Source organism: Anomaloglossus baeobatrachus, chromosome 6 (assembly GCF_048569485.1).
Source record: "Anomaloglossus baeobatrachus isolate aAnoBae1 chromosome 6, aAnoBae1.hap1, whole genome shotgun sequence".
NCBI classification, from domain to species: Eukaryota; Metazoa; Chordata; class Amphibia; order Anura; family Aromobatidae; genus Anomaloglossus; species Anomaloglossus baeobatrachus.
In genome coordinates this window covers 356,386,092-356,394,915 of record NC_134358.1, presented here as the reverse complement: position 1 = coordinate 356,394,915, position 8,824 = coordinate 356,386,092, and positions in this window count along the sequence as shown.

Below are 8,824 nucleotides of genomic sequence, written 5' to 3'. Positions count from 1 at the left end.
TTGTTTAGAATATTCGCTTGTTTTGGTTGTATACATGTTTCCTGGGTGAGGGGATTTGTTTTATTGTAGGCATCTTGTAACAGTTTTTTGGGGTATCCCTTCTCCAGGAATCTGTGTTTAAGAATTTTGGATTCTTTCGCATAGTCCGTATCCACTGTACAGTTTTTTCTTATCCTTCTGTACTGTCCATATGGAATGTTCCGGATCCATCTTGGTAGATGTCCACTGTTATATTTTAAATAACTATTTACATCCACGGGTTTGAAGTGTGTGGATGTTGTAATCCTCCCTGTTTCATTCAAATTAATTTGCAGGTCTATATATTGAATGGTTTTATTTGAATGAGTGGCCGTAAAGGATATACCCCATTCATTCTTATTGAGATCCTCTATGAATTCTTGTGCTATCCCCAAGGGGCCTCTCCATATCAGGAAGAGGTCATCAATGAACCGACGGTAGAGAACTATGTGTTCCTTATATTTGGATTGTGCGATGGAGACGGACTCGAACGCACCCATAAAGATATTAGCGTAACTTGGTGCGAATCGCGTCCCCATCGCACATCCCTTGGTTTGTTTGAAGTATGAGCCCTCAAATATGAACACATTGTTCTCTAATATGAATTTTATTGCCGTTAATAAAAAATTCCTTTGTGGCGCTTAAATTTCTGAATCCTTTGCTAGTATTTCTTCTACGGCTAATAGGCCCCTAGTATGTGTTATATTATTGTATAATGAACAGACATCCAATGTGAGGAGTAAGCTATTATCCAATGGGGGTAGGATTAATAATTCCCTTATCAATTGTTTTGAGTCTTTCAAATAGGATTCTTGGTTTACTACATACCCTTGTAAGAATAGGTCCACAAAATGGGAAAGATTGCTGGTTATAGAGTTGACCCCTGAAATTATTGGGCGTCCAGGTGGATTTTTTGGGTCTTTATGTATTTTTGGTAGGTAGTAAAAATATGGCACTGAATAGTTTGTAATATCAAGGAATTTTTTCTCTTTTTTATTTAATATTCCCATCTGAGAGGCTTCCCTTATGATCGTGTTATAATCAAGTAAAATTTGGGTTGAGGGATCCTTTTCCAGGGGTTCATAGTAATCATTGTCATTTAAGATCTTGTTGCCTTCATTAATATACCATGCCCTATTCATTATTACTATCCCTCCCCCTTTGTCTGCTCTTTTGATAATAATATTTTTATTCTCTCGCAGTATGGTAATTGCCCTTTGCTCTCCTTTTGTAAGATTATTTTTCATTTTTGGGTTAGTAAGGGATCTGATGTCCTTTAATATTAATTGTTGAAATGTCTCAAAGTGGGACCCTTTATGTTGTATTGGGTAAAATTTACTCCTTGTATTCCTTGGGTCAACGTGTTTAACATTCATTTGTGACATTTCATTAATATCCTGATTTTTTGGAGGATATTTTCCTGCTTTTCCTTTCTCTTCTATCAAAAAATGTCTTTGTATAGTGATTTTTTTAAAAAATTCATTTAGATCGAGATATAATGAAAATGTATCCAGTCCTGAGGTGGGGCTAAAGGATAATCCCAGGAGTGATTTTTCGTCATCTGTTAGTATATAGTTAGAAATATTAAAAATCCCTATTTTTTCTTCAATTCTATCTTTTTCTTTTATTTCTTTTATTTCTTTTATCTCTTCATTTGTGGTTTCCCTTTCATCTTTATTTAATTTTATTGATTGTTTCTTTAGTTGATCTATTATGTTTTCGTTTTTTTCAGGATAGTTATTTGATCGTTCATTTCTTCTAACCCGATTATATCTGATTCCTCCTCTACATCCTCTCCTTCTCTTTTTCTCTTGGAGTGGCGTCCTGGAGCCACCCGAAAATAATGAGTGATTTTCATAGTGTTTAAGTTGTTGGATTTGTTAGGGCTTTTTTCTATTTCATGACTTGTATGATTCCCTATTACAGAGGGGGGTAGAATCATACCAGATTGTATGGGTTCCTGTGAACTAGTTTCTTCATGCACTGTTAATATAGATAGATCGAGGAGTTGTGTGTTATTCTCATCTTCTATATTATCTTTGTGTGTCTCTTTAGTTTGTATTGGCGTATTTTTAATAGAATTATTTGTATTATTACTATTACTTGTAGTAGCTATTACTATATTTGAAGTTTCTTCAGTTTAATGATTATTCGCTTCCATTATAGTAGATAATGGTGTTAAAGCTTCCATATCAAACACTGATTCGGTCCCATTGTGTTCCATAGGACTGAATGAGATGGGTAGTAAATTTTGATCATGATGATGGGATTTATTTGTGGTTGGGATACCAGATTCATTATTTTTTGTTTTACTGATTTTCAATTTAGATCTATGGAGTTCGTAATATTTCCTTTGTTTTTCCGATGTTAAATAATTAAATGGATTCTTTATTTGTCATATTTTTATTCTTAGTAATATTGGGTGTATCTCTGTTCTGATCTTTGGTGGTTTTTATTTTATTTACATCCTTATATAGAGTTACATTAGTATTATCATCTGTGGTTTCTGAAATTGAAGGGTTAATTGAAGGGTTAATATCAATTTCCATGTTATCACTGTCCCTATTATTTTCATATCTATCCCTTATATAATTTACAGCTTTTTTCTTTATTAATTCTTCTTCATATTTATTCAATGTTATTTTTAATATAAGATCTATTTCTTTATAATCATATGATTGAGAATAGATGTCTAAGGTTAATTTTAGATTATTCAGTTTATTTAGAGCTTTTTCGATTTCTAGTTTATTTTGTCCTATAATTATTTTCATAAGCCCTTATGAGTATCTTTGAGAATATTCTTCCCATTTAGTTATAAAATCTTTATCATTAGGGAAGGGTGGTTTCTGAGTTAATTTAAATTCTACTGGTATTATATTCTCTAGTAAGTATCTCTCCAGGAATATTTTATTGAGATGATTAGTGATTTCTAGTTTGCAGTTACGTTCATAATCAGAGAAAAGGTCTGCCATATTTTTCCTATCAATTTCATGTAGTCTAATATTCTCATCTTCGTTAATCTCTATAGTGTTTATCTGGTTACCTATTATGTTAGTGATCAGGGATTCCCTATGCGCTAACCTATTGTTCATAAAAAAGTCCATATCTTGCGTCCGTATCAATCAGTAAAACCCGTTAATTCTACAATGAGAGGGGGGGGGTGAAATCAGAGTGTATCTTCCAAGGGATTAGTTATCAGGTGATCTAGGAGTCCATCTAAAATGATTGCCTGCTTTAAAAAAAAAAAAAATCCTATTTTCCCTTTTTCTTTTAACGGTTCATATAGCTCTTTTTGTGTGTTCCACATATGTAGTCTATCTACTGGAATGCCCTTGTGGTGTCCAATATGTAGGTAGAACAATACAAGAAATGCATGCACGATTGAATAAACACCGACACAACATAAAAAGTGGCTATCCACTACATAGTGTATCAAGACATTACAATCATGTGCACAATAGGGACCCAAAAATGACACTTACCATTATAGACACTATAGATATTAAAGATCCACAATCATTAAATAAACTCATCAAAAAAGAAAGCTATTGGATCTTCAAATTGGGTACACTAGCCCCAGAAGGACATAATGTAATGCTAGATAATGTCGCCAAACATTAATGACAAGGTTTACCTGATAGTCATATTTGATTGTACGTATGTGAGCGTATATGTATATTTATGCATGTATGCATATATATGCTGAAGTGTTAAGTGTCCCTATATATGTGCATTTTATTATTGATTTATGTGCATCGGATAAATTGGGTTCAGAAAAGGAAAAGGAAAGGAGAAAAGAAAGAAGGGGAAAGAAAAAAAAGGAAAAAGAAAAAAAATAAAAAAAAAAAAAAAAAAAGAAAAAAGGGAAAATTTTTACTAAAGAAATAATACTAAAAAGGTTTCCTAACTAAAAGATTTTAGTATCACTGTGACATCCATTAAGCCAAATGGGGGAAAAAATCCTGATAATACATTTTTTCACTAAAAGTAGTTCTCATAGAAAATTATAAATGGTAAATTCTATTTTAATGAATTTAATCCCAACTATTTATTTATTTATTTATGAAATGGTTGTATAGATATCGATTTTTAGATGATAATGTCCCATGTGGTTTTTTTTATAAGTTTTTATCCGACTTTTAATCCATTATAAAAGTTTTAGCATTTAAAGTGTTAAATAACCTGATTGTATGACACATCCATGAGTCTCACTTGTGGGGTTGTTTCATTTTATCTATAAATTTAATGTGTGTGAAGTGCTCTTGTTACACCGGAGGATGGCAAGTGTATCTTGCTGAAACACGTTGTGTTAATACAAGAGCTTTATGTTATTAATAATAAAGCCAAATTTCTTAAAAGATCAAAGACCAAAGATCTATTACTAGCGCTGACAAAGACCGGAATCTTTTTTTCTACATGCCTACTCCCATAAGGGAATCCGGGTAGAGCTGCTGTGAGTAATAGAATCCATCAGATCATTTGAACTAACAGCGGGAGGACACAGGTCCGCACAGAGCTCCAGGATTCAAAAAGTCGGTCAATCTGAAGCCAGCAGCTGCAACAAACCTGGATCCACCCAGCAAAACAACGGATAACGCCAGCTGAGACAGTCCCTCATCCCCCAGAGGAATTATACATCTAACACCGGGGTTGTGCGAGGGCGCACAACCTAACCAGGTGAGCAATTCTATAATATAAATATCCAGAAATCACTCCACGGGTGCTTCTCATATGCGCTATATTTTTATCTCTACAGTGATCCATTGTTGTTATGTCACCCTTACCCACCACCAATAAAGGTCCCTCTGGAATCTCTTTTTCAAGAACTGGTTGCCAGTATTCCCTTCCCCCTATGCTCCCTGTGGTATTAGTGTTCCCTTCCCAAATTGTGCCTTCCTCTGATACAGTGGCTACCGTCCCATATAGATGTGCACTTGGTTGTGAAAGGACCCTTGAGGCGCCGGGAGTAGTATTAGAGAGACTGCGTGAGCGTGAGAGTGCTGTTGCCTCAGAAGTGTTGTGAGGAAAAGTTGCTGTTTGGAATGGCTCACGTGAGTGTGTGACTGGATTGACCTCAAAGGTGACAGTGGAAAGCGTTGGTGCTGGGGATGATCCAGGTGGGAGGATAGCTGGATTCACAGCGGAAGTGGTGAGGGAAAGGGTTGATGCTTCACCGGACAGCGCTGTGACGGGAAATGTGGGTAATGTCTGTTCACTTCCCAGAGGGATATAGTACTGACCGTTAATGGTCATTACAGGGTAAAGGGAATCTGGGCGGGTGCAACTAGGGACAGCACATCTGTCTTCAACAAAATGGCTACCACCGGGGACAGCACATTTGTCTGCAACAAAATGGCTGATACCGGAAGTGGCACATGTTCCTCCTCCAAGATGGCCAACACTGGAAGTGGCACATGCTCCTTCTCCAAGATGGCCACCAGCAGATTCAGCACATGTTCCTCTTCCAAGATGGCCACCAGCAGATTCAGCAGATGTTCCTCTTCCAAGATGACCACCAGCAGATTCAGCACATGTTCCTCTTCCAAGATGGCCGACACTGGAAGTGGCACATGCTCCTCCTCCAAGATGGCCACCAGCAGATTCAGCACATGTTCCTCTTCCAAGATGGCCGACACTGGAAGTGGCACATGCTCCTCCTCCAAGATGGGCACCGGCAGATTCAGCACATGTTCCTCTTCCAAGATGGCCACCAGCAGATTTAGCACATGGCTTTTGTCCACCATTTTGCGGCCTAGAGTCACCACATCCACAACAAAATTCATTCTCATCCGAATTTCTACAACTACAACCGGCAAAGGTCCATACCACAGCATCATCATTATATGGAGGTGGTCGCTCACAAGGTATATTCTTGTAATACACATAATTTAAAACTCTGCCTTTCTTTTTCCTCACTTCTTCTACCCAATTGTCTCTATATAATCTTTCAGAAACTCTTCCCCATGCACAAGCAGTAGATAGCAATCCATTGTCTTCCAAAACACCTTTTCTCTCTGTTAACACAAGCTTCCACTCTAGAGGCTGCAATCTTCCTCCTGCTGGCATTCCACACAATTTCAAGAGTTTTGTACATTATTTAATATGACTCTTTCTTTCACGAGCAGCAACTAATGTGCATGGGTCTAATTTGCCATCTGAATTTGGCTTATTACCAATACGACAAAACGTCATCAATTTATCCATCTTTTTCTATGCAGACCAAGATAAACTAGACTAAAGAATAATCTTTCTCTATGCAGACCTTGGAGACTTGGAGGACTTGTAACTAGCCTCTCTAACACAGCTCTGTGAGCCCGTGGAAAACACGTGCCTAACCTGGCCAATTAAAACCGCGCTATATCTCTAGGTCTTGTACAAAAACGGATTAACTACTTATGTCTAAACTAAAACCACAAACCATATCACAGGCGACAACTAACAAAACTCAAAACTCACTTGCTCTCTTAACTACCAGTCAATCTGCCCTCGAGACAAACAGGCAGCAGGCAACTAAACACGTGATGGTTCTTCCACAATTAATATGGCCAGCATCCATGAGACCCGTCTGCCGTGTACAGAGACCCTGAAAACCGGACACAGTCAGGCAATCAGTGCCACACCCCCCGAGATCACACAGGGAAGACTACAGATTATAACAATCAGCAGACTCACCGTGTTTAGTAGGAGGCGATCAATCTCATTTCTCAAGGTATGGAGCTCGTCCTGCCATTCCAATTGTTGATTCCAAGGGTTTTCGGGTGTCGACGTCTGATGGCCCCACGTTGGGCGCCAATAATGTTGAGGTGAACTCTTAACCAGAGATCACTAGTTGCCTACTGCCTGGCCTAATTGGTATAGACCAAGTGCATGCGTAAAGAATTCACACCAGACACAGTCAGATATGAAATCTCTTCCTTAGTCACAGTAAAAATGGCACTGAACAGACTGACTACAGAGTGTGCGTCTCCTGATATAGGCTAGGGGCGTACACGAGTTCAGATATACCCATTTAGTGGGACAGTTCATGGGCTAGCCAATAGGGAGATCCATGTTGCTGTTGATGGGCGGGTCTGACTTCAGTGCAGGAATCCATGGTGTCATCTGATATGTGGATTGGTCCTCTAGCTTGACCAGGGGTCCTTCCATATATGGTGGTCTTCTTACATCTGGACATTACTTGCATTCCAGGTAAGGTGTGGAGAAGAGGAAATGACAGCTGTCATGAACAGCCGGGGAAGTCACTCAGAAATACGCAGCTATTCACTGATTTGTTACACTCGACTACTCTCTAACACCCCCCTTGTCTGCAGGCCACTTTTGGTACTGCAGGGCAAGGCATAAGATGAGGCTGCTGTGCTAATGATGCCAAATATTGGAGGTCTCACAGCAAGGGTAAAAGTATATATCACAGATTCCCGCTAATGGAAAATATATATATTATATATATATATATATAATAATAATATAATAATTTTATTCATTTATATAGCGCTATTAATTCCATAGCACTTTACATACATTGGCAACACTGTCCCCATTGGGGCTCACAATCTAGAGTCCCTATCTGTATGTCTTTAGAATGTGGGAGGAAACCGGAGAATATATATATATATATATATATATATATATATATATATATATATATATATATATATATATATATATATATATATATATATATATATATATATATATATACACACACACACACATACATACATACACATACATACACACACACACCTCCGTACCCTTAATGATAGCACTCCAATAATTCTATGCAATACAATTACGCTGCCACCACCCAGACTTTCTACAGGTAGCTGGGGACCAGTTTCAGATAGCATAAGGCCCTTCGGGTTTATTGGATTCGTATATAAAGCATGAGGAAGAAACTATTACATTTTTATATATTTAATCCGAAAATAGGCAGTGTTTAAAGAATATACAAGAATTTACAAAAGGGAACAATACACATTACGGCATAGACAGTTACATTAAAATAAAAGGTATAAAAGTGAAACTTACTAAGCTTGTGCCATAGACGTGGCGTCTACTTAGGGAGGGAGGGACTCCAAGAGAAGAAGATGGTAGAAGAACGGCCAGCATCACCCTTCATGATGCCCTCCAAGTACTGACTCACCCCCCCTTGGAGCGAATCCCTTTTATGCCTTAAGCTAGCCCCCCCTTGTGTGACATTTTACAGTCACTTGTGGGATGGGCTTGAGATGGTTACAAAGTTCCATAATTCTAGGGTTTTTCATATCTTTGCTCCTGGGTCACACAGGTGAAAGATATTAGCGTCATATTTTATATCTCGATTTTACAGTTACATTGATACCAAACACAACGCCTCTAGCACAATTTTACTGGCCAATACTAATGTGTCGTGATTCCGTCGATCTCCTAGTGGAACTAAACAGTGCGTTGGGTTCAGCACTCCACAGGGATTCTGGAAATATGTTTTTTTCATTTTTCTAGCATTAACGCAGCACTTAAAACCTGCTTTGGAAGTTTTCCCGCCAAATAGCACAAAGGATTGTCTTTCTCTGCATCTACTTTTTCTGTAGATCTTCCATCCCCCATGTCGTAAATACCTAGACTCTCAGGCCAATCAGATAATCGTCATGACGATCTCTGGCTGATGTTGGACAGGAGGGGGAGACCCTTCAACAGTTTTACATGACACCTCCCCCTTTTTGAGGTAGCAAGGGAGATTGATTTGCCAATCGTCTAAGCCTACCTCGCTGGCATCCCCCGTTGCCATGCTCAACACCCTTCCTGTGTTGAATGGTAAAATCATACT